This window comes from Falco biarmicus, chromosome 9 (assembly GCF_023638135.1).
Source record: "Falco biarmicus isolate bFalBia1 chromosome 9, bFalBia1.pri, whole genome shotgun sequence".
Classification (NCBI taxonomy): domain Eukaryota; kingdom Metazoa; phylum Chordata; class Aves; order Falconiformes; family Falconidae; genus Falco; species Falco biarmicus.
Genome location: NC_079296.1, coordinates 49,124,794 through 49,152,508, shown reverse-complemented (window position 1 = coordinate 49,152,508; position 27,715 = coordinate 49,124,794).

The window sequence follows — 27,715 nt, the reverse complement described above, 5'->3', positions numbered from 1 at the left end:
AACATTCTGTTTGCTCTGTATTTTTGCCTGCAAAAAAGTCATCAAATACTGTTTTGTACAGTTTAATGGCAGCAGGCCAGATTCCAGTCCCAGTCAGGCCAGGTGAAATCTAGGGGTAGTGTTACCAAAATCTGTAAAGCTAAGCTTCACCTTCAGTTGTACAGCAGATATATGGGTACTTTTAATGTATTATATTGGTATTCGTATCGCTGTAATTTCTTAAGCATCTGCAATCTGTCTCTCCTTCTGTTTATGGATGGAAACAACTGTATTTTCATTTTAAACTAGCTCATTCTTTTTCTGGCTTCTCTTTCTAAAGTCTTTGAAGTGGTATTGGTACGCTCGTTACTGTGGACATCCATTGACTTCTCTGTCTCTGAAGGCCTAATTCATTTCTTCATGTAAAACAAATAGTCTGTTGGGTATCATGAGCTGGGCCCTACAAGCACCAGGCTGCAATTAGATCATGATCAAATATCCTAAAGCAGGTGGATTGTGGCCTGGCTTCTTAGAAGTGGAAGTCTGCCAGCTTTCATCCTTCAGGTCTCTTTCCAGCTATTTTTGGGTTGCAGAAATAATTGGAAAGACTCTTTAGAGAACCCTTTCCTTTTCAGAGAACTATCTCTTAAAGATACCACTACAAACATCTTTTTAAAAAAATCTCAGTTCTACAGTTGCCCTTTGGCTGGTGTCCTGGCACACAGACAGTGCTGCCTTTGTTGTTTTCCCCCTCCTGCTCCAGGGCAAAGTGATGTTCTTTGGGGAAGTGTACAGCACCACGTGCTAGGTTTCTTTTGGAAATCAGAAATAAGGATTCCTGCTGTTGGACTTGAGTAGGTTTTATCTGGAAATGGTGTATTTTATTTATTTATTTATTAACCTCCATATGGTGTTTGTGAAACTTCAGATTTATGATGGTTTCTTGGATTGCTAAAGCTGGCTCTAGAGTGATTAAGGAGCCCATGTGGAAGTCCCGCTGACGTTAAGTGTGTCCTTCAGCGGCCCCATATGGGTTTATTCTCTTGAATCAGGCTCCAAGTGTTTTATTCAAAGTCACTAGCTGAGCATAAAACAGAACCCAGAACCTGTGACTCATAATTGTTCTCTACTTTTCTTTTAACTGGAACACAACTGTTAGGCATAATTCTTCTTCACTTTTTCATAACAACTCATCACCTCTAGTTTTCCAGTTTAACTCCCTGGAAAATAATGTCAAAGGAGAAATCCTCGCTTTTCTTTGGTTTTGTTCTTCCTTCTTACAGACTTCACAGCATTTTCTCTACTTTTCAACATGTGAAAATAAAGTGTCTGATGATTTCATGTAAGTTTTTGTTTGATCAGTGCTTTTTCTTGGTCCTTCAGCTAGCGTGCTATGTGTGAACTCTACCTACCTTCCAGGCTGAGAAAAAAAGCCTTTCAGTCACTTCAAGAGAGAAGAACTAGCATTTCCTAGCTGAAAAAGACAACTTCTGCAGTTTCAATTAAAGGAATTACTGGGATTAGGAAGACAAAGGCCCACTTCTGAAATCAGCTTTAGCAGCATTTATGAGGATCAAGTGATCACTTCAAGTTTCTCATTCTTTTCTAACTGGCTGCTTCTCATGCTCTGAAAATACTGTGCTGTGTTTGTACTGAGAATGGAAAAATATGTTCAGGCTATAGATGGCTGATGAAATGAACTTGATTGACCATATAGCTGGGGAAATTTATATGAGTCTTTTATCCTTTCCAGCTGCAAACAGTGGTGTTCTCTGAATTTGTATGAGTTTTAAATTAACTTTTATTATTTTCTAAAGGAAATTTAATACAGGGAATAACTTTGATTGCAGAGCCAAGGCACTTCTTCCAGTACCTGCATCTCTTGGTATAACAGCTAGCTTTACTGAGATTAGCAGAGTCAGCATCATTCCAGTAGATACTAAGTTAAAGTAGCGAGTCTGTCTGGTTAGTGCAGGAGACTGGGAAAATCGATTTCTTGGGCTAAGAACAGATTCCTGTAAGACTGGCTCACATCTTTACTGCATTAGGAAGCTCTAATGCTGACCTGCACCTTGCATGTGCTTGCCTCTTCAGCACTGTGCTACCTAATCCTCCTAGAAATAGGTTGGATAGATGTGATTTAAAAATTGCACGAGATGGGTCTGTTAAGGCTTGCAGCTGTGATGAGACTAAACCTGCACAAGAAGAAAAAACAACAACCCAAAACCCCAGCAAAACCACCATCTCCCCTACCCCCTCTCAAAAAAAAGGCACCCTCACAGCAAAAATCCTCCCACACCTCAGTTCCCTGAAGCAGGCCATTAGGCACCACCTAGAGATCTTACACCAAACAAGGAGTCTGACAGACCAGTTTCTGGCTCATCTTTTTTGCTGCACTCTAAGGTGTTACCCTGTCTGACTGTCCGCATTCCCCTGCTCAAAGGTTCTTATCCCCCCAGCAGTTTTGGCAGGCGGTCATGTATACCTACATGTTAGCTGTTCCATTTGGCAATTGATACCACTGCATTGAAGGACCAATCACCGTGCGTTTGGGCTATGATAGCAGGTGCTAAAGGGGGTTGACTGAGACATGGGCACATGCTCCCCTTTGCTGACTCTTCTCCAGGGCTGGTAAGAAGCTGGGTGGGCAGCAGCACGTTAACCTGGAGCAAGCGATGTCTGGGTGAGTGACAGCTGGAGCCATGCGTGACCGCAGCTTGCCTTGGCATTGGGTACGGTGAGACCACAAGGCAGCAGCCACCTCCCTGGTGTTGTGTCCAGTCCCCTAGACCTGCTCAAAGGGTAAGTTGTCATCCTCAGATGCTTCAGTGTCCAGACATTAGTGTCTCTCTCACTGTTATTAGTGCTCTGATGTATTTGTAATTAACACCTCTCACTGCCTTAGCAATGAGTGGACTACAGCATGCTCTGTCACTGTCTTCCTTCCAGGGAAAGATTGTGCGCGCTGTGTGTACATTTATACAACGTGAAAATTGTTCCCTTTCCTGACAGAAAATAGTGGTCATAGAATCTTCTGGGTTTTTTCTTTTTCTTTTTTTCTTTCACCAGTTCTACCATAATATATAACCATGAGCAAAGCAGAGCAAACAGGAATCCTGTCTGTCCTGGTAAAGCTAGCCTACATGGTTATTAAGAAAAATTACTGGTGCTAACAGTGTCTGAATGTAAGGTATTTCTTAATGGAGCATTTTAGATGGAGGGAAAGACAGGATTTTTTAGTGAGGAAATGCTAAAGATTTCAGAAAAGGGGGTGCATGCGTGCCCCCTATGCAGGTATTTAATATATGTTTATCAAACTGGAGACGTCCTCATTCTCGTATTCATACTCCTGCATGTGGTTAGAAGAGTAAAAGTGCAAGGGTAATAATACCTTTATTTTTCTAATAGTGATTTGCAACCCCGAGACCTCTTAAGCTGCAGGTTGATGGATCTTAACTTAGCGACACTAACATGGCACTCCCAGAGAAACGTGTTGTGTAATGCTTTAATCATTAATTACCATCATTCATCATGCAGCCTTCCTTTTAACGTCCATTAGCATCATATGCCACTCATGAATGCTTGTAAGCGTATAAATGTGCTGGTAATCCTGCTGAGTAGGTTTACATTAACTGTAAATTATCTTCTTGACCAGTTGGTTGGCCTTCCTGGCTGGTAGAGTAGTCTTATTTGTAGCATTAGCAATGGGAAATGAGATACGTAGAAAATATGTGCAGGTCTGTCTTAAAAGCTAGGACCAGCTGGTGCTTGGGAATATGTTGTGAAGTGTTAGCTCAGTTGTGCCAGCATGCGTCAACATCTTTTGAGACAGAAACCTACAGTCTCTGATCCACATGGCAACAATCTTGTAGAGATCGCCTAACACTTACCAGCTCTGCTTACTTTAAGCCACTCCATTTAACATCCCACAACTCAGTTCAGAGGGGAAAAAAAAATGCAAACAATTGTAACTGTAGACAAGCTGTTGAAAACCAAAAAAAGGGAAACAAAGAAACAAATGAATATAGGTAAATGCAAACAAGCAAAAGGGGCCATTGCCCACAGCAGATTGTGAAAGCCAAGTAAGCGTGTACACATACTCATTCTTTTGTTGTGTGATTTTCCTTGTATAAGCATTATGTGGGCACACTCTCCAGGAACATAATGTGGCTTTGGTGGGAGCAACATTATGTTCTGAGTTGTTGCATTAATGATTCATGTGAAACATGCAAATCAAAATACAACACTTGACTAGATGTCATTAGGGAGCAGTTGAGAGAACCAGGACAGAAACAAATACAGAAGTATCAATTTGTGTTGCATATATGAAACAGCGTGAAATGTTGCTCCATTCTTCCTGGCAATCAGCTCCTCCTCTTGAATTAGCACCAATATATCTTTTCTCACACAGCTGAAAACTGACCAGCCTTTAAAGATAGTCTCCCACCATGTACAGAAGTACTTTCATATAGCAGAAGTCAGGCAAGATACATTTTGCTGGTTGGAACTGGATTTGACAGCTCAGCAAGCAGCAGAGTATATGCAGTCCTCACTGTTCTGTCTTTGCTGGTTAGCTGGAGCCCACGTTTGTTTGCTCCAGCATCTGTTGTGGGATGCAGCTAGCCACCAAAGGATAGATCCTGATTTCTCATATGAATGCACAAGAAATTTCCAAGAGGTGAATTTACAGCACATTTCAAATTACTTTATTGACCGTGAATGTACCAGGGAATTTTTTGGGGTGGTTCTTTGTTTCCTTTAGAAGCACCTGGTTTTGGTGATTGCTTGCTGGCGGGAGGCTAGATTTTCACCCATCTAAAGTGCAGCAGCAGTTTGACTTGACAGAATCTCTAGAAGACAAGCTGATATGTTGTTGCAAACACTCACAAATATTTGAGCAGCTTGATATTTTCTTGCATGCTCAGCATCAGGTTTTACCTAAAACTCCACTAAGGGGCTGTGTGTCTCAGCTAGTGTCAAATCCCAGTCCTGCCAAAGCTGATCGCAGGACTTCCATTGACTTCAGTGAGAGGAACAGCATAAGAATATGGGCAACACTGAATGAGGTTTGTGAATTTATTTGAAATTCAGAGCTTTCATTAGCTAGGTCCTAATTTCTTAGCAAAGCTGTTTGGGATAGCAGAGCTGGTTTTTTTACGCAGATAACATGAGAAGCAGGGTAATTCGTATATGACTTTGAGGCACCTGTGTCATGGCCTGCCTGAAAGGGATTTGTTTGCTCAGATAAGCTCCTTGGAGACCTGAGGTCTATATTCCACTGTTTCTGTGCTCTCTAGTTTTTCTGTGCCATCCCATAGTGTGGCTGGCTGCTGGAGAAGAGACAACTACTCTCTTACCAGGTGCAGAGGGAAGGTTGTGCATGGTTTTTCTGCCAGAACATCAATCCTGTTGCACTGATGTGGCAACTGTTACTACCATTAAATTCACTGACAGAAGGGGAACACACACAGGTTTTTATCTTGGGTGCAGAACAACTGCTGCCTTCTGTGAAGTCTACCTCTCTGAGGTAGAAATGCTAAATTTGTTTTCAGCATGACTGGGACATGGAAAAAGACATACTCCTCTTGATCAGCTTTATTTGTTCTGAGATTTCTGCCGCCTGTCATGGTACATCCCCACTGTTTTTGACCCCCTGGCTGTCACGTCCTTATTGTATCTAGAATGGTGAATCTGGAGCTGTAGCAGACATGGCCATGGCAAAGCTCGGTTTTGGTTGTTTTTTTGTTGTTGTTGTTGTGTGTGGGTTTTTTGGTTTTTTGTTTTTGTTTTTTTCTTAGAAGAGACCTGTGCAGTCTGGTGGACTGCTGGTCTTCCCACTCACCACCACTAAGGGTACAAATCTGCTGCCTTCCTTGTATCTGGTAGCCACGCTGCATTGAGCCTGCTTTCCTTGCTTTCCTTGCTACAGGCTGCTGTGGAGACTTCCAGTTCAACCAAACGCACGGTGCCAAGGAGTGCAACCACAGTCCCAGGAGCCGTGTTAATTACTCATCTAACCCAGGGCTAGAAAGGTCTAGCAATGAATTATGATGCTATCCAAATTCTAGTTTTCCAGTTGAAAGCATAAGTGGGACCATGGGACTGTGTCAACAATTACCTTAGGACAAGAAAAAAAACCTGGAGTGTTCAACAGATGTCTTGACTATCCCCTTTTGGGAGAGAGCAATCCTTCCGCTTCTCTTTAGCAGACTCTGGCTATTTGTTCATGCTTCTCTGGGGGCTTATTTAGTGGTTCTGGAAATATTTTAAAAGACATTTAAAGGGACTTGACAAATGTTCGACCTGTTTCAGTGTCCATGAGCTGAGTTAAATTATGACGGTATCCTTTACGTGCAACCCAGAGGCCTGGGGTTTAAACCTGGGGAAGACTGTAGGAATGTTAAACCCATTTCAGTGACGGTATCCGACACATGTTCTGTCTGGTCGAAGCATAAGGGTGAGCAAGTGGTGGAGTTATGCAAAGGTTTTGGATAAACCCTTCCTGCTGGTTCAGGTATGACCAATGCTTTCCAATAAAAAGGCTTTTCCTGCTGTTCCAAATGTCATCTTTCCTGCCACCTGTATCCGTCTGCTAGCAGAAGGGAAGAGAGGCACTGTCTCTGCATATAGAGGAAAAATAGGGTGCTGCTGCAGTCAGTACTCTTTTCTATAGCGATCCTCTGCTGGTTTCAAAAAACCCAACCAAAAACACAGCACCAAAAACTGATTACTGATTAGGCTGAGGCGTTTGCTGTGTCTGTCCTTGGCGCTCTCGTTTGGAAGTCTCTCTCTTTTGGGGCACCATACATAACTGGTACCAGGCTTCCTTCTCTTCCCTGGCAGGTTTATCTGCCTTTTGACCTGGACCATGTTCATCTCCTTGCTCCTAGACCATCTTTGGGTTTATATTATGCTGGTCCATTTACGTATTTCTCCCCATCCCTCCTCCACATAGCCGCCTCTTTGCAGCTATTCTGCCAGGCACCTTTATCTACATGTAAGTACCTCTGTGTCCTTAACCTGTTCTTTCTTCAGTGTACAGACTGCTCTGCTTTGCTGCTTTGGTCTTTTGCCTTCTCTAGCCAAGAATGCTCCCTGGCCTCTCCTCCTGTTTCTTCGTTATTCTCATTCATAACTTTCATAGCTTCTCTTCAGTTGTAGCTACCATCTGCTGACAAGCTTGGGGGTATCACGAATAGCAAGGCAGCAGGTCTCAGTGGATTTGGTGGAGTTCCATAAGAGAATTTCAGCAGTGTTTGTGTAGTGGGTCTCCATCCCTGCCCAGCTGATGTTTCTCATTTAACTGTCATTCATGGAAAAAAAAAGTAAAATAGCCTGGTTTATGGTTAAATTAAGTCTATCTTTGCCTGCTTGTTTTCCTATTTACCTTAGTTTATCAATTTCTTCCGTGTAAATTGAAGAACAAACCTTGTGTTAGATTAACACAAACTGCAGTTACTCCTTAGAGAAACTCAAGTTAAACTTGTCCAAATATGACCACCGGTAGTTAATGTCATAAAATTATACTTAAGCATCTAAGTCTCCTGATTTTTGTAAGACATAAGCAGTTGCAACTCTAGGTGAGGGGGATGGGGCAGGAAATCATCTCAGGAAAACTGGGCACTTTTCTTTAAGTCTTCAAATAGGAACTGGGGTGTTTACGTGTTCCATCTTCAAGTTTTGCAAATGTTTGCTGTTGTGTGTAAGTTTCAGTCTGTGTTAATTTTCTGCTTAATTAATCAGATGTCTGAAAAAGTCACCTCTCACCCCCATCCTCTGCCCTTCTCAGAACAAACCCCTAGAATAACATTTGCCATGTCTGGACCATCTCTGTGGATTGTTTAACCTTTTTGTCTCCTGCCAACAAGGAGAACCATGACTGAAAGGAGTGAAACGCTGCAGGAAAAACTTCTGCACTAGGCTGCCAATGAATCAGGCTCAAAGTTTCACACTGTTTAGGAGAGGATCAGAGGATTATTATCTGAGACTGACCTAAACTGTGAACTGTTCAGATATGCCCTCAGAATTAAAGTTCCTTTTCCCTCTTGGAGGCTTTGAGCAGTATCTTTTCTGAGATGTGCTCTTTTCCTCCTTACTACTTGAAGCACAGCTTTCTAATATGAAAAATATTTTTGTCTTTTTTTTCCCCCACTGCTTCAGCTGTAACAACACTGGATGTTTGCTTGGCTTGGGTGGGAAGGTGGAAAAATATTCCAAAATTTAGAAACAGAGAGCTTTCTGATGTGTGCAGTAATCTTAAGGCAGTAAATTCTTTTTATTTGATTTTAAATGCATAATTTAGTATACAATATAAAAATGTATCCAAGGGGGAAATGAATTTTTTTTAATAACATGCTTCCCAAGGCGAGTGGCAAAACCTGTGTGTTGATGGGAAAGGGAGGGGATAAATTTATATCCTCAAGGCATGACTTGTGGTTTTGAATAAAATTGAGATTGGTGCTGCTGTTGGCTTAGTTTCTTCTAGCAGAGATGGGTTATACTGTTCACTGGGAATTCAAACACAGGCAAGTTGGGTTCACTTACAAGACTCTGATGATGCAGGGATTTACTCCACAGTTCACGCTACAGAAGTTATTGACTTCTCTGCAGCCCAGAAAGAAAATCTGGAGACTGGAGACAACTTTTTGCTCATCAGGAAAATTGTGTGGTCCCAATTCTGCCACCGCTTGAGCACCAGTGAGGTTCTTTGCACAATTAGAGGTCATACAGGGGTGATGGTTATTTTGTTTTCAGTCTGTTCCTAGACAAACAGAGTTTCTTAGACCCTGATCCATACGGCAGTGATCAAGAATCACTTTTCTCCAAGTTTAAACAGACTTACTGAGAACAAAGAAAATAAGTACTAGCTTAAAACTGTGCTTGTACAGAATTGTTTGCATTCAGTTCTATCTGGTTGCTTGCTGGAGGTTTAAAGAGGGCGTGTGTGTTTTCTCACACTTTGGATCAATTAAAGCATGCATTTTCAAGTGTTGGTTTGGGTTTTTTTTAATAGATACATTTTTAAACTGAGATAATAACTTTGTTTTCATTTTCAGCTTGATTTTATCTGAATCAGTAAGTAGTTTTATTGTGAAAGTAAGTTTGTAAAACACTTGACCTGTATGTCTGCCATTCACAGTGGATTAAAAATGTCCACAAATAGCCTTGATTGTTTGAACTTAAAAAAAATTTTAAATCTAGACTTGTCTAGAAAGTGTATGTGTTTTTTTCTAGCGGCATTCATCACTTCATGATTTCTAAGTGTTGCTATGGCATATAGTCCACATTAATTAATCTTTTAATGAAATTTAAAAATATTAAGCTTATTGTTTGTGTACATGAAACAAAAAAGAAGTTCAGTTGCATTATCTCTCTTGTGCATCTAGGAGTCTGGGGATATTACAGCCTCTGGTTTCCACAGTGCATTTTGCCTTAAATCCGCAGCAGTCTGGAGAACTAGAGAGGCTGGCAATCTGTAGCACATATTTGCTTGCTGTCTCCACCGTGCCACTGGAGTTAGGGAAAACTGCAGCCTGTATGGAATTTCTCAGATTAGAATCATATAATGGGATGGTTCTTTCTAAAACGAGTTAAATACAGCAGCTTCTGGCGTTCTTGGTTCTGCGTCAGAATGCAAAATTTTAAAATAGAACAAACAAATGATGAAGGTAAGGGCTCCAATCGAGGCCTGCCTCCAGGGAAATGTTGGGGCCGGAGGGCTAGTGGAAATGCGTCTGGTGTAAAGGTGATTTCCCCAGTGGTTAAAGCCCACACAGAGACGTGGGAAGAATGAGCAGTGAACGAATCACGCTGCCTTCTAGCTACTCCGGGCTGCTAAGTGGTCTCATAGGAAGTAGCTGCAACTAGCTAAAGACAGGGCATTGCCTGGGGAGCTCTGGCTTGCTTTAGGGACAGCTTCATTCGGGCAAGGTGCTGGGCAGGTGGCAGCTGTCTGCAGGTGGGATCAGGTTCATCCCAACAGCACGGGATTTGCAGCCTGCCCTTCCATAGCTTCCTGCATCGTATGGCATGGATGCCTGTTCCTCTTAATGTGAAGTGAATTAATCCATGGAGTGATGTTCTGTAATATTAGATTCAAATATTGGTCCACCTGTGAAACATGGGTAAGGTAATAGTTTCAGTTCCCTCTCTTTTGCATTATTGCATTTTCTGATGGTTTTTTGCTATATTGCTGCAGTGGTATTACAGACCGAATGCCAGATGTGCAACTTCAAACTCTGGTGCTGGGTAGCCTGATATTACAAATACCAGCTTATATGAATTACATGAAGTAAGGATTAAGTTCTCTGTTGTTTTCATTGGTGTGTGAAATGGCTCTTTTCCAAACAGTTCCTCTCTTTATAATAACTTCTTTTTACCTTAGGATTTGTAGGCATAAGGCAGTTTGGGCCTAATCCTGGCTGCATAGGGTGCTCTGAGCTTTCAAAGTCAGCTGTAGCGGGTGAGGGGGAAAGCTGAGCCTCGTTAGACCAGGTGCCTGGATTATTTTATTCACCACATGTTGAACGTACTTTTGCCTTTTTGTTCTACCAAGTCAGTTGAACAGCTTATGCTGAGCTGCAACGAACTCTTACAGCCTAAATGCCTTAAATTGTGCATCAAATTATGTGCTTCAATCAAATAAAGATCTTGTTGCAGTGATGCAACAGTTTGGCCATAAAAAGACTGGTGGTGCCAGTCTTGTTCTGCCCCCAGTGCATTGTGGGAATCTCTTAAGATGCTGCCATGCAAATTCTCCTCACTGATGCCCAGCAGAGGGTGATGTTGTACAGTAGGTTGTAAATCTGTGAGGTGTAGCACCTTGCACAATTATCTGCAGCCATTCCTTACATTTTTATCATTTTAATCCACCCTTTAGAGCTATTACTTAAATGATATAGACATGGGTGGTATAATTAGAATGTGCTGTATCTGCCATTAATTTATAACATATGATAGGCTTATAGATGTCATAAAAGTGTATCTTGAGAATGCTGTGAACTCTGTTTAACCCTGATGTTTCAGAAAAGTTTGATTTTTATGGCCAAACTGTTTCATCATTGCAACGAGATCTTTCTTTTTTTCTAGAAAAGATGCTTTAAAATGAAAACTCAGTTTTTTCTGTGGTCTTGATCTTCTCTTGTTGGAATTGGTGTATGCAAAGTGATGTCTTGTTATGCAGCTATTCTGCCTTGGATTTGAATTTCACTAGATCCAGGTATCCTGTAAATTTAATGCATGGGAAAATCATTCGTGAGACCAAAGTTAAATTTGCACTGCTTGACCACATCCATATTTTCCATAGAACTTTCTCCCAGTGAAAGCTGAATGTAGTGTGAAATACTGTCCATCTGTGTATTTGTCTCCCTCTCGTGGCTAAATAAAATTTTTAGGCCTAGTACTTTGAAACAACTGGTTTTATTCTTTAGTGGAGATTATTGAAGCATCTATTCCTATACTTGGGTTTTTTTTTTTTCTTGTAGATGTTTTTCTCGTATGCTTTCAATTGATGTGTGCACCAGGCTGTTAGATGGCAGTGCCTATCTTGTTGTTTACAGCCTACCTTCTGATATTCTCTAAAACAGTAAAATATTGAGTCATGTGTTGCTGTTTTTCCAGCAAGCACTGTATTTAATTTTAGACCATTCCCTTGCCCCAGTTTTATCTGATGACCCAAAATGCTGGCTAGTAAGTAGAATGAATAAACTACAACTGCATGTGTTTTGTGAGGAGGGGAGTGCTGAGTTTTGGAATTCAAGACTTTGGTGAGATTGCACTGTTGTGCAAAGACTGCTGCATTAGTATGGCTCTTAAACATCTGGTTGGGGGTAAAAGTGGTATGGAGGTTTGCCATCCTCTGCTCCTGCAGGCTGTATACAGACTTCTTTCTGAGCTTTCCAGGAAAAAAAGGGTTTGCAACACATTTCTAAATTGAGAGGCCACTAAAGCTATCAGTTTCTTGGGAGGAGAGTTACCTAGCCTGAACAGAGTGAAGAAGGATTTTAAAGGGAACTTTTCCCGTAGGTCTTCAGTGAAACTGTGGGGAAAGCATGTGACTGCACATCAGACAAAATAAATTTATTTTAAAACATTTTATGTAATCTTGCAGAACAATCCCTACCCAAGAGATCTAGGGGTTTAATATGTAGCATTTTAATTTGTTGATCCACAGAAAGCTGATTTTCTCTTGGGTGTTGAAAATTCCACCTTAGGATTTTCCTCCAGCAATTCTGTGATGCAGCAATCCTACTTTGTGCCTCACTTAACACTGGTGTTGATGGTGGTAAGCTTTTCCTTGGGCTTCTAGCATGGAAAACCACGCTATTTGTATTTGAAGGGTTAGAGATGAGTGGGAAGACTTGTCTCCTGCAGGCTGGTTGCAGCAAATGGCTTTGAGAGACTAAAGCTGCTAATTAACTACAGATTTTCTGCAGTCCCTGTGAAAGATGGAGACAATTCTAAATCTTCTGGGTGCCACCAGTGATGACTGGGAGAGCCAGGTGCCAAAGCTGAAAGACCTTGATAGTTTGTATAAAGGGCTTTTCTACACTGCAAAAGCCGTTCCTGGCTTCCACACCTTGAGATTAATATGTTTGTCCTGAAAGAAGAAAAGAGGGCTCGGTGTGCCTGAGGGGGTTGTCAGTTTAGCATTAAGACCGAGCCATCAGATGTGTGGGCACATCTTGCTGATCCTATGCAATGTTATTACGCACCTTTGCTCTTGACAGTTGGCTGTGATGCCTGTGTTTTCACTAGTTGTGCAGTCAAGTACTCACACGCATTGAGATTATACTCAGATCCCAGGCTTTGCAGGGAAAATTGGATCCAGTTCCAGCTGCAGCTGACTCTTGTGTAAATAAAGAACTGTACCAAACCCCAGACAACTGAATATCTCCTTGCTTTGCAACGGTAAATTCCTGGCAGTGAAGTCCCTATTTCATTCAGTGAAATAGCTCATATCTCTGCAGTTACCATGCTCTGCTGCTAAACTGCTCTGGTTTTCCCCTTGACTCCACAGCTCCTTTTAAACTGCAGTATTACTCAAGCTCTACAACAGGAGACAAGGCATCTAACAACAAATCTGTTTTTATTTGTCCTCCTATCAAATGCCCCTAAATCAGACTGTGACCAGACATGGAGTGGAAGTACCCCAACCTTTTATAGCACTTGCTTTGAGAGATAGGGAGGAGGCAAACTCCAGCTCTAAATCTTCCTGGTGCCACCCTTAATGACAGGGAGAGCAGGGTGCCAAAGTCTATTATGTGCTGAAAGGCCCCTAAGTGTTATTGTAAAGGGCTTCTGCAGACCCACCATACATTTTCATCTGAAGGTTTTTAGGCTTCCACTGCATGGGAAGAAGCTGGTGGAGTATTTGTAGTGTGTATCTGCCATATTTTATAGTAAAGAGCCCTTTCTGAGCAGCTCTCCTTTTTAATTATACCTTAAAATGGTATTAAGTGTTGGCTCTGTTCATGCCAATTGCTGTTTGGTTGTAATCACTACAAGAGCTCTTGCTCGTTGGGACATCAATTTTCTTTTCATCGATGCTTTGCTTTTATGTTTGGAAGGGTATTTGAAAGCATATAGGCTGAAGCAGAAAATATTGCTGAGGCACGCAGAATGATAAATTTCCCTTCTGATACAGAAGAGTCTAAGGAGGAATGTACGTTTTGTTCCTTTTAAAAAGTTTTCCTTGCTAGATGATGTTTTGAGGGGGGTGGGGGGGGAGAACAAATTTGTACTTTTATATGGTGGGGGAGAGTAGGGTGTATGTGTGGGTTTGTTTTTTCTGCCTCTTAAAGTCTACCGTAAAGTGGATATTTTATTGCCTGCTTCTCCTGACTTACGTATATTGGTAATTGAAGGAGAGTGCTGAACTGCTGGCCTAGTGCATTATTTGTGTTTTCTGAGTCTCCAGGATCTTGAAGGAGGTGATTATCCCAACAGCTGCCTCTTGGGGAATGCGAGGGGAGAGGGGAAATTGCCTAGTTGGGTAGATGGGCTCACCTCTGAAAGGTCACGAAGAGAACCAAATGCTGATGTATTGATACCTTGTGGACCCTTTCTTCACAGCTTGACACAAAATGTAGCTTTAAATCGAAAGAAGACTGTGCCATTGCGGAAAGCAGTTCACACACACGTATTTCTGCTCTTCTTTCCAGCCAGTGAGCAGTCTCTTCTGTAAACCATCTCTTCTCTCTTCTGGTGTGACTTCATTCTCTACACAAATGTGTGAGAGGGAAAGCCATTTACTGTAATCAGCTTATCTTGCTTAGCCTTTAAGAATGTTAATTTTGCAATATTAAATCTGAATATTATACTAGGATCATTCTTATGGTGACCTTTCACCTGCTTGACTAATGCAGATGTCACAAAAGCTGCAGCGCAGCCCTGTAGCACAGGGATGATGGCTTCTAATGGGGATTATACATGAGCTAATACATTTCTTGGTATATTCGCATTTTCCAAGAGTATCCTTCACAACGCATTCGATAATTTGCAGCCTAGTGTTATCCTCCTGGCTTTCAGCTTGAATTATGCACTTACATTATGCCTTCAATCACAGAGACATCTCAGTGTTTGGGTTGTGTTTTTTTTTTTTTTAAAAAAAGGTGTATTCATTTTGAAATTTTTACTTTTGAGTCTAGGCGTAGTTTACGTCTGTACTGAATTTAAGCAAACTTGATATGGGCTCTGTAATGTACTCTGCATCAGGATTATGGTCTTTCATTTGCAGGAGTTAAGTCTTTGTAGTTTTAGTCAATTGTTTTAACTTTTACTCATGTTTCACACTCTGCTGTCCCACTCAGGTGTGTGCCCTCAACACTAGCCTGTACCATGGCTTGTTGTCTTGCCACCTCCTGTGTGTTTTGGCTGCACAGGACACTTTCAGGAAGAGGTATGGCCCCATTTAAGATGCTTCCACAGCCTTGCAGGCAGAACAGTCTCCTGGGAGTAAGGTGTGGGGGGTTTGAACCCAGGTCTACTAACTTCCTTGGTCAGTGCTTTATCCACAGGGCTGTTCTATAAGTAGCCCTTTCAGGTGTTTGTGCTCGGAGTAGAAAGAGAGCGATGGCCAAGACCTTAAGAGATGGGAAGGTCTCCCTTCTCCCTGAACCCCTGCTTCACTTAGAACGCGCATCTGGCCTGTGTACTAGAGTGCAGTTGCAGAACATGGTTGTCAAACTCAGGATGTGCATGAGCATTTCACCTTGTGCTTTTGTCCTTATCCTTGAGGTTTTGCTCCTCAAAGTCAAATGGCAGTTTGCCTCCACAAAACTGCGGACTAAAATACCTGAATAAAAAATGTGAGAGAAAGAAGGTGAAGGGGGTGAGAGACATGTCTTCTAAAAAACCACCGGTATTCCTATTTATTCAGAGAGAGGCAGGCGTTGTAGTTAGGGTGTAGAAAAAACAATCTCCCTAAAATTAGCACAGAGACAGTCTCTAAAACACAACATTCAGGAATAATTACAAAGTTCAATGTCAGCTGGAGGGAAAACCTGTTTTGACAAGCTATGCATTTAAACCAATACAGATTAAACTTTTTTCTTCCTCATGTATATTCTATTACTAAAGAAATTTTAGAAAAGGGGAGCAGGGATGTGTGAAGTATGGTGAACCATAAAGTATCTTGGGATTTCAGTAATTTATGTTGAAAACAAATGTGATTGATGGAGTTACATGTCAGCTGTAAGTAAGACTCTAAAGCCCCTACTGTAATTTGCTTGGAGACAGCCAGCTACAATGCACCTTGATCACATCTTGATAGCATGTGGCCAGGAGTGAAGAAAACAGAAGGCTTCTTTTTTTCTTTTAAACAGCCCCCATTTATTCACAAATTTGTGCCTGGAACAGCTTTCATGTAAATCATTTCACTATTTATTTCAGTTCAGGTTGGTTAATAAGTTTACTTTTTACTGATTAAACAGGCACAATTGACATTTTAGCTGCAAAAATATGAGAAGCATGTTAAGTGCTGGTTGCTTGTTTCCATTAGCCCTCAGGAACGATATAGGGATCCTGATGCTTTTTGGTGAGGTCAGTGTTTAGTGTGGACCACTTCCAGCTGAGTATGTACTCTGGACTCTCTACTGAGAAACTGTATGGGACAAATTATTTGGTACATCTAATCCTAATAAAATCAGCGGAGCTGTATAGGTTTACAGTAGTTTAGGATGTGTCTGACTTGCTACCAGCAGTCACATCTGCCCATCTTCCAAAAAAGCAGATTAAACATTTCCTAGAGTCCAGTAGATTTCTGTCAAACAGTGGAGTGGCAAAGATGCTTTGAGGAAAAAGGAATCTAATTTTCTGCCTTCAGCACCTCCAAATCAAAAGAATAAATTTCACTCCCTCATAAATGAAAACACAAGCTCCTCTGACTGCTATTCCTTTAGCTGCTGCAGGTTTTGAGTTAGTTGTAGAACTCAAAGCTTTCAAGTTTTCCTCTCCAGGTTCTGATGCAGTTTTTTTCATAGTGCTACTTATATACTGTGCAATTTGTGTTGTCACACATTTTTGCAAATAAATTATATTGTCAGAAGCAGTAAGCTTAAAGAGAACGTCGTGGGCTTAAGCTAGAAGAGAGAAATCTAAAAAAGTATTCTGCATGTGCAGAAGCCTCAGCGTGAAATATCTCCTTTGGATTGGTATCTTTCAGTTTTTTAAATACTGCTCTAGAATAAGTACATCTGCAGCTGATTTGTGTAATATTGGAACTGATGCGAGCTTGCATCTGAAAAGAAGTATTTTTTCTTTTATTTGTTGACCTTTTTTTTAATATTTGCATAAATGTGTGAATTTTTACAGGCAACAGTTGAAATCTGTTGGGAAGAAAATTCATGAGCTGGAGAAATGCTTCTTTCTTTTTTCCATTTCTAAAGAAAGAACATTGGAAAATTGAAATCCCCTGTCTCTCAGCTGTGGACCTCCAGATGTTACTGGGGGAAGGTCAAAGCAGCAACTGCATTCAGGCCTTGTGCAGCCCTGGTCCTGCTCCGGCACCACGCAGCACCAGGAGCAGCAGTAATAACTGCAGACTGCATTGATCCCTGCACTTGGTGTGTAACTTCTCTTGCAGGGCTAGGATGTTGTTCTAGCTTCTGGAGTCTGTCCTACGTGTACCACAAAGCAGATGAGCTGTGTGAGGAAAGGGACTCCTTTAACTTTATTGTTTCCTTTCCAGCATTGCTATTATGACACTGCAATCCGCTTACAATTATAGTGTGTCATTTTTCCCCTATAGGACCCTACTTTGCATAGTATGTAGGTGTGAGCAGGCAGTATGGCATAATTCAGTTCGTAGAAGTAGCTGTAAAACCCGTGCATCCTGTCTCTGAGTGCTGATGTAGAAACGAAAATAATGGTCTCATGTGCCTTGCTTTGGGTTTTAAGTTTGGTGGTTTTTTTCACGTTGTGTAAAAGGTGTGAGCCAGAAATCAGCAAGAACTATGGAAGCCAAAAGTGTTGTACTGATTTACAGGCAAACTGGAAAGTAAATAGACCATTGGCACCTCCCAGCAAAATTTGACAAGTGTGATAAGCAGTTTGCAAGTGCTGCAACTCTGTCACTAACTCTACTACCAAAACTTGTTTTGTTGTGTACAATTAGTATATACACATATACAACTAGTATGCACAGTTTATGTACCAAAGTTATTATATACATGGGAGAAATTATGCATGCCACTATAAAATAATTTGCTAAATAGTTGAGTCTCTACATTGACATACAGTTCATATAGAAATTGCTTGTGACTGTTTCAGGGTAAGAATGCAAACACACAGATAAGCCTTATAATTGCTATGTCTTCATTCCTTGCCTTGCTTCATTTTAAGATTCTGTCTCGTTGATTTGGGATTCAAATTTTTCTGAGATAATATTGAACTTGCTCTGAAATTTTGTATAGGTGATATCCTATTAGGATTTCAGGGTTTGGTTTAACAGATTTGAGGTTAAGATGAGAGACAGAGAAGCAAACTCCCCATTTTGATGTTTGACCTTTGACTTTTTTGTGCCTTAGTATCATAAAATGTGACATGGGACATTGTCCACAGATGTGCAGCATCTCTGACAAAATGTGGCAAAGCTGAAGTATCATTATCTACATACTATTTTTTTATGTACTTACACATTTATTTATTGCTGTAATCTCTCTCTGAATTATATTCTTTCTGAATGCATATATAAATTTGGTTTTGATTTTTTTTTTAGTCTTATTTTGTGGTTTTCAGATGGTTTTGTTTTTATTTGGGGCATTTAATTTGTACTAAATTTTATTCGTTATAAATAACCAATAGCATGCCAGTTTTCTTGCCATCCAGAAATGTCTCTTCTCTAGAAAGCATTTTACTACAAAGATGCTATACAAACTAAGAAAGATTAATTATAATGATGGTGGAGCATAATTGCTAGAGGCTCTGGATCTGATGGTTTCAAATTGATATTTAGGGCATACCAGCAGGTCAACAGATGTGGATCTAAATGAGTGACTTGGAACATAAGGCAGTACAATGTCAGGAAAGTATGGTGGGCCATGATTATTAATGGGCTTTTGATTAATAGATATTCCAGGCAAACCTGTTGTTGTTATTGTGTGTCTAGCTGGATTTAGCTGGTTACAATCTCAGACAATTCCTGCCAGGTCACACCTTTTTAAAAAGAAACTTAAATGAGTATTTGTCCTTTGCTATTCCTCTCCTGATCTGCCTGGATTGTGGCTTTGCTCAAGGCAAGAGAGTTTCAAGCACTTGGTTAGGGATGCCCTTGTAGGTAATTGGGGAGGCAGGACGGAGACTTGGTCTTAGATGTGGGTTTATGCGGCCAGATGAGCCTGGCACCAAAGTTTGCAGCTCATCTGTACAAAAAGTGCCTGTGTGATGTTGGAACCTGAGCCTGGATTATTTAACACAGGGAATTACCATACTGAAGACTCAAAAAGCCAGAATGGAACAAAGCCCCAAACGTAGCGATACCTGGAAGGTGTGCACAGTTTAAAATTTACGTGTAAAGTATCAAAGATTCTATCCTGCTTCTGGAAGGATAGGGCTGTGTTGTGGTCCCTGCCATCCATAAATCAGTCTGTCTTTCCTGCAAAGTGAGTCTACTCTTAAACAGCCTATGCCTAGCGGCATGCTTACAGTTTGGCACGTGGCTCTGTTGGTGTGGCTATGGCACCGTGTGTTTGTTCTCTGACCACGGTTGGCCAACCATGTCCTGCTGGCACGGCGGGGCGCCAGAGCCCCTCTAGCTGGCTGTGATTTGAGTGCCCTAAATGAGAAAGTAAAAATATGAAAGTCATATCCTGAGGGTATAAAATGGTGTAGTGTAACATTGCAGCAGCAGATCTGGCCCTTCTTCATGTACGTCTCATGTCTGTGGCTGTCTCTAGTCACAATAGTGTATGTTTTGAAGAGTGCATTATTTATCCACAGATTTGTGTTTTCAATATAAATATTTCTGTTTGCTATTCAGCTTCACTCTTGTTTGTAGTCTACTGTTCTTTGTGATGCCATTTGGCCAAAGAAGTTTTGTTCACTCTGTAACTTCATGTGAAACAGATGAATGAACCACATCTGTGGCAAGTCAGCTGGTATTTTTGTGGGACCACTAATGTGAATAGAGGGTTTGTACAATAATTGGAAGTAGGAGCCACAGCAGTGAGGTTCTGTCTCCAGCACGTATGGTACTTAGCTTCCTGCTAAGTTAATAGTCTGTCTGTATAAGGGACTTGACTCATTCCTTTTTGTCCTGTTGTTTTTCCCTTCTCTGTCATTTCTTTTCCTCTCATTAAGTCACTGAGTTAAATTAAGGGTTAGCTATCAAAGTCATTCATGTTTCTCTTCCAGAGTCCCCTCTGTTAGCATCTCCCATGCCCTATAAATTTAATCTGGTGCTGCTGCTTGGTGTGTGCCTGCACACACACACCCTCTGCAACTTGCCTTTCTATCCTTTCCACATTTAAGACATCTACAGCATTTGTTTTACCAGGGAAATATATCTTTTTGTGTTCCTTTGTCTCCTCAGAGGAAGATAGATAGTGGCCATGCTCGTGGTCCTTGTAGCATTGACCTGACCTTTCTGTTAAATTCTTCCCTGTGCTGAAGATAGATTTTTATATTGGCAGCATTTAGCTCTCCTATTGGTATCTCTCTTATACATTCCTTTTAAAAAGTTTAATTATGATCTGGTGCAATTGCTGTAGGTGGGTACTGCATTTGTGATGTGTGGCTTTCCCTGCTCTTTTCTCTGCTTCCTCTTGGTTTCACTCTGTATCTCTCCTGGCTCTTACTTACGTGTCTCTCCCTCTGGCTTTCATTTGTATTCCAGAGTTACCAAAGACAGGAGAAGGAACAGTTTAGTGAGGTTAATAATGGCACAAAAAGGACAAAGATCCTGGTGTGTAGGAGCAGGGAAGGGTTTAAGGCTGCCCTCCTGTATGAAAGGCAGCTCGTATAAAATGCATGTTGTCTGTCTGTTCGGTCCTCAGTGATGCTGTAGACTTCAGCTTGTACTTGAGCCCAGCTCTGCACCTTTTCTTTTCGAGCATTTCATTGCTATTGCTGGAATAAATTGCACAGACCAAACAGCAGGTATCAACCCTATGGCCCTCCTAAAACCCTGCTTAGCTTTTCATACACAACATCTCCATAAGAGTTTTACAACTCTGGGACTGAACTGATACTTTTTATCAATGCACCCATCCTGGATAGAACCGTTGAAAAGGAAGGTGCTGCCTGTGACTTTAAGATTACTGCTCTTGAATATTAGGTGCTACTTGAATCTGCACAGGAAGGATTGTTCTTTGTTTTCTCATTTACATGAAGATCATTCTGGGCTACGTTACTTTATCCCACATTAAAAGTATTCAGTGGAATCGATGTGCAGATTTCAACCATCTGTGTCCCTGACAACAGCACACTGGTGTATCTTCCCTTGGATTGACGATGTCCTGAGGGCAGGAGAAAATGATGTTTATGATATAAGCTAAACAACAGCCTTTGAAGTGATGGTTCAGAAAGTACTGCAGGAAAAAGAAAAGGGAAGAAGCCCCAAGTGTAGTATGTTAAAAGAATTTGGGACTTTCAGAAAGCACAGTTGCTACCCTTCCCCTTCACTCACCAATAATTATGGTGTTTTGTGTCTCTTCTCTGTAAGTTTAAATGCCTACCAGTATAAGAACAGAGTAAGATCACAAATGTAAACCCTCTCTTGTCCTTGTTTCTTTGGCTGCCTGCTATTCTGGTGGAGAAGTCAGGGCAACTGTGTATTAGGAAACAAGTCAGTAATTCTGAGACCAGAGACCCACTGTGTATAGCAAGTTTTAGCAGGTCCTAATCTGGAATTTAAAATGTGTCAACCTTTGAAATGCCCTGTAAGTCGTTACACAAAAATGCAACATTCTTGAGATGGATCTTTCACCTGACATTGATTTGCAAGGGACTGTTTCACCTGTTAGGTATGTTGTAATTTTTTTTTTCTTCAAAATATGTGTATTTGGTGTATTTGTATGGTGAAATTTGTTATGTGAGAGGTGAAGGTTAAATGCATGAGAGCTAAGCCTTACATATACCTGTATGTGAGTGTGTGCACACATGTGCTACCTTGGGGCTTGAGATAACAGGATAATGCATGTCCCTCCTCTGATTTAGACGACTTTTATTTTGAAGACAAGAGATGCATTCTCCATCAATATTTGATTTCTCACAGTGATGTGTCACCATAATTTTCCTTAACGACAATGTACGGATGCAGATTTCTGTCTTGGTGGGTTGCTCTATGTGCAGAGATGCTTCCTAATGTTATCCTGTCTTTAATCCTCCAACCCTGACAGGGAAACATCACGTTCCTTTTATCTGTCAGAATGAAATCTTCTCTGAAGAGCTCCTGGATTTCAATTTTAGAAGTAAAGATAAAAGCAGAAACAAAGTGGGGGTAGTAATCCAAACCCTTTCTGGCTAGGATTATTGATTACCCAGTCAAGTATTGGATAAGATGATTTGACTTTTGTCAGTGAGGTGGCATTGCCAAAGCCTTTGGTACCAAAACAATTTCTTTCAAGTGCCAGACTGCAGTGGATGAAAGAATTCCCTAAAATGATATTCTGCCTCTGGTTATTCTGGCCTCTAATTTTCTTTTCAGATGTATCGCTGTGATAGTGTAGCCACGTGACGGCATACTTGCGCTCCTCAGGAATGGTGTGCATCACTTGTTTTGAAAGTGAAAAGTGCTCCAGTGCTTTCAAGTGTATTGTAAACATCAGGAAACTGGAACCATTTAATTTCATTCCTCCAGTACTGCTGGAAGGGTAAATATTGAAACAGATGATAGCGTTGGGTGTTATTTTATGCCCAATTGCTATAATACCATAATAAATTAAGTCTGTAGATACTAACTCCAAGTATGTGCAATTTGAATGCTCTTTCTAAATGCCCTTCTAAGGATTCTTCTTCATCACCTTGGACATATAGTGTGTATCCAAAGAAGCTCTCTGTGAGTAACTAGATTCTGAAATCACTTCAGCTGGTTGTTGCAGTTGCTCTTCTTGAGGTGGCATACTTCCTTCAGCTAGCAAAACTTCTCCCCCAGCCCTCCTTTTTACATCCTGTTGTTAGTCTTTGCTTTGCTTCAGTATGGAGGAAATTCTTCTGGAGAAGGGGGATTGAATAAGTCAGGCTTGCATTCAGCAAATTTATTGTGCATTGTACTTTTATCCTTCTGATCTGGTTACCATGCAGCATTAAGCATTTTGCTCACCTGATCAATGTGTGCTCTCATAAACAAACCTTAGGGTGAAGTCATGCTCCAGAGACAGTGGGGTTTGGATGTTTATAACTGGAAGCAGAATTAGGTCCTTGACTTTCTACCTACAACAACTTGCAGTGACTCTGTGTTGGAAGTAGTTAGTATGGTCTTTCTGTAGTGATCCAGGACGTGTGCAGGCCCTCCAATGCAAATTCTTCATAGATTCATACAAGTAGAAGCCAAATTTGACATAGACTTGTACAGTTATGTGAACAGAAACCAAAGATGTGGTTAATATTCTAGAGGACAGCAGAGCACGCTTTATTTTGAAGCTATATAATCCTGCCTCATATGACATTAGTTACTGCTGGGATGAGAACACTCTTTCAGGATACATCTGCAGTGAGCCACAGCTCAGAAATACCGTCTGCACAATGGGCATTACATCCCTTCTGAACTCCTACTGAAGGCTGAGAACCTTCATTGCTTCTAGCATTTGCTGAAAGAAGCTGAGGCCACTCAGCATCTCACTGGTTCAGGCCTTGATTCCCCCATGGTATTGGAAAACATTGAAGGGATAGAGGTTTCAGATGGTAAAATGTCTCCTTTTCAAGCTCCCCTTTTATACCCCAGTCTCATTTCTCCTTCATATTGCTTCCTCATTTAATAAAAAAGTTAAAAAATACTAAAAAATAAATAGAAGCAGCAGCATTTTCTACAACTGTTGGTATCCTCCATTCCCAGCACTGAGTTTGGACAATAGAAGTGCACTTGCAGATATTTCAAAAGTAAATACCTTTTATGTTGTAGTAGACTTCGAAGGATTTTGGTACACGCTTTTCCTGAATATGACTATCTTTTGTTGAATTCCTTAAGATTTCTTTTTTGGGATTGCGTCCCATGCCCAAATATTAAGCAGTATTGGATCCAAATACAGTTTGAAAATGGTTAATGTGGAAAGATTGTACAGGGCAGCAAAAGGTGACATTTATTTTATTGTGATTAGATGGCATTTTTCCGTATGTCTTATTTTCTGTCAGGATGTCAGCTCAGGTGCAACTTCTGCACCATTTATACAACAGCAAACTAGTAAGTATACATTGTGATGGTGTTAAAAGTGAAAAATACCATAGATTTTTCCTTGTGTTGCTGATTTGTGGCTTCTGGGGTTGGTGTATCTCTAGTAACTCAGGCTTCACTAGCACCGGTTGAGAACTGTACCTTTTTGCAAGGTGGGTAGTCTTGAATGTCTCTAGAAATTTGTACCGGAGATATGCTAGCTGTGCTTCATTTGCTGCTTAGTAATCTTTAATTTGAAATCATCCTGAAGTCTTTACACACACTAATAAACTTAAGCCTCATGACACATGGCATAAATCGGGGATTGTAAACTCATCCCACAGAACTGACCCTCTTACATTCTTGTGGTGTTTTCTCCCATAGAATCTTTGCAGTGGAGTCTTCCTTTGACACCACTTGCTTTCACCCCAAATAACACTTCATGCTTGTAAAGCTTAGCCACATCATTTAACATCAATTACATCACCGGGTAACTGTTAGGAATCGTATTGTGTTATCAGAATGAGAGGCCTGAAAGAAAAACTGTCGGTAGCGGGGAGCCAAATAGCATCAGTAATGGCAAACAATGCAATAGCATTATAGATACTGTTATCTGTAATTCTGGATATTTTCTGGAACATCCAGATCCTTTCACAGATTTTTGTAGGGCATTCTCTTCATAATAAAACCTTCTACGTTGTTGCACTTAAAAAGTATTTGGCTGAAATATCTAGTGTTGTCTAATAACTGTATAATTAAACCCCTTTTGTATATTGGGATGATGCCTCTTTTTTTATAGAGAGAGTGTTGAAAGGTATATGATCATTCTTCTCCTGGTCAATTACCTTTATCTTTAAAATCTTCAGTTTGCTTTTTCAGGGCTCCAAAAATGGTAGTACATAATCCATATCCTAATCAGACTAGATAATTATGCTTGCAGAGACCTATTCAGAGTTAGCTGTCTGTACATGACTGAGTCTGCATTGAAGCAGGGATGAATCTGCACATAATTGTTCATCTAAACAATAGCAGAGCATTACTGGGGAATGTTTAATTCAAATGTAGCAACCTATAGTACATCAAAGCCTGATTTAGGGTATGAGTTATTGTTGAGGCCTTTTGAAGGTGGCTAATACAAATGAACTTGCATTTTGAAAAGTTTCAGTATCTGTTCCAGCACCTGTCTTGGGAGGAGAAGGAAGCAGGTGGTTTGTCATATGCTTTTGAGATCCTTTTTTGATAACTGCTGTGGTACTGGTAGCTCTTGTAGTCCCAATGATAATTGTGTCCTAGTAATTATATTTCTGAAAATCTAAAAACGTATGGTTAAAACTTTGTATTCTGAGTATTTTGCCTGAAATGCCTAAATGTAAGCAAAATTATAACATTGAAAATTCATGAATACTAAGCTCTTACTGAAGATGCAGAAGCAGAACTTTCAACAGGGCAGGTTTATCATTCAAGTTGTTGGAAAAAAAAAAACAACCCACCCAACAAAGCCAAACCGTGATACAGGGGGTGTATCGACTTGGATGGCCATTTCACTTGACCCTCCTCAGCCAGTTACTGAGTAACGTCAGGATGCAGTCTGCTGAATGAAGCCTGGAGGTTTATTCTGTGGTAGAAGCGTGGAGGAGTGTCAATGCTCAGGACACTTGAGCACCCACTTGCTTAGAAAAAAACCAACCCACCACACAACAGAGTAAAACTGATGGATCTACATTCAAAACTGTCTTATGGAATAGATTTCCTGGGTGAAAGATCCATGTTACAAACTCCAGCAAACAGGCTTTTCACAAAGAGCTGAAAAAAAGGAAAAAAATATTTTAAAAAGCACTCTCAAAACCTTGCAAAGTCCCAGAGCAGGACTTGACCAGTCTAGATTTACAGCTATCCTATTTTTGCTCATGACCTATTTGTGCTGATTGCTGACAGCTGTACTGTATTTCAGAAAGAATATTGAAGGAGTTAGAAAATTGCTGGAAAAGTGGCTGAATTTGTTAAGTTTATATTCACTCTGGATATGAAATGGAAGCAACATAAACTCTGAACTGAAAAGTGTTTTGAGAGCAGAAAAATTATCAGCAGTTTAAGTATAAGCATGTCTTACAGATACTTCTCCACTCTGTTTTAATAGGGAAGTAAAGGGATGTTGAGCGTGAAGTTCAGTTCTTACAAGTCTGCCACTTCTGTGTATTTTGCTGATGGCTCCGGATTACCTATAAGGTGTAATCTCTTGTTGGCAGGGTCATGAATATCTGACAAGGACATGAAAGTAATGGTCTAGTGAGCTGGGTGCAGAGAGACTGGAAAAAACATAATTGGAAGCGGCTCAGTACTGGCTACTGTGCCCCTGCTGGAGCATGTCTGAGGAGGGTGAGAGGAGCAGGCAGCCAGCACTTGGATAGGTGGACCTGAGGTGAAAATGTGCTATTCACACCATCTCTGAAGGATGTCAAAGTTCTACTGAGTGTATATCAGCTAAAGGAAGAAGTCAACTTTTTGAGTCAGAGTTATGCTGTGCCTGAGGCAGGGTCTGGCCAGGGTTTTAGAGAGAGAAAAGGAGGCAGAAAAATTGCAGGCTTGGGCTGCACACCACAAGAAGTCATATGCAAACTTAAGGCTATGCGTCTTTTAAGCCATTTGGTGGGAAGATTTTAGTCTTCCCAGATACTTAACCCTCAGCCAAAGTAAGCCAAAGCAGGTTTGCAAGGTTCACAGCCAACACAGAGAACCTACCCCCTTACGCAGACTGGAGGAGGACGCCAGGCATTTGGATGGCTTCATGGTCACTGCAGAGAATGAAACGACGACTTGTGTGTTGGTTGCAAAGCAAAGGCTCTAGAACAGTGTTCCTCAAACTACGGCCCGTGGGTCGGATAAGGTCCCCCAGGGTCCTCAATCCGGCCCCCGGTATTTACAGACCCCCCCCGCCCCGCCCGGGGGTTGGGGGGAAACCAAGCAGCTGCAGATGACTGCCTGCCACTTCATCCGCGCGCTGGCCCCCTGGTTAAAAAGTTTGGGGACCCCTGCTCTAGGGCGTCAACCAATAGCCTAGTCCAAGCTTAAGCATAAACTTCCCTGCCGTAAATATTTTTCCGGTAACTTGTACATGCAAATAACTCTAAGCCACACCCAGACAATCCAGGCTGGGGGTGAACTGTTGTGAGTGCAGAGATGATGCTCTGTGCTGTTTCCAGCGCTAGCTGGGCAGTGCCGTACTGCATGCGCTTCCAGAGCCAAGTCAGCTGAGCTCAGGGATCTCTGTGGTTCGTGATCTGTGGTGTCACTGGGCTTACTGCTCCCTGTAATATCATCGGGTGGCTTTGTGTTTTACAGCTCTGTTTTCTCACCTTCTGTAGTCTGGGGTTTTTCCCTCTTTGCCACCCAACTCCTTCTTTTCACTCCTGTTTCTCCTATTCCTCTGGATAAACCACTATTGTCTAAACAGTTAATGATAAGGAAAATGTTACCTTTGTCTTGGGAACTCTTCATGCATCAGAACTGGTCAGCACCATTCAGGTTCTGTTGTTTCTGCTGGGTTCCAGAGACCAAAAGACTCTCCAGTGTGTGTGTTCTGACTTGGACAATTAGCATCCCCTAATAATGTCTTCTGTGTGCACTCAGCTGCTTCTCCTGCTAATGTCTGAGAAAGTTTCTTTGATTATCCAAAGCACAGGTTCCAAGTGGCTGAAAACCTTTCTTTGCCTTTGTGGTCTGGGAGCATTATAGCAAGGGGAAGCATCAGAATTCCCAAGGCAGAACTAGAAAGCCCATCTCACACAATCTGACAGGTTATGCTTGCATGGCTCTGTTTTCTTATCCATTCAAGCCCTTTCTAAATCCATGCTACCACATCAGTAGCAAGTGTAAATGAATGTAGTTTTTCCAACTTCGACAGACACCTAGTGAATGATAGGACCAAGCAGA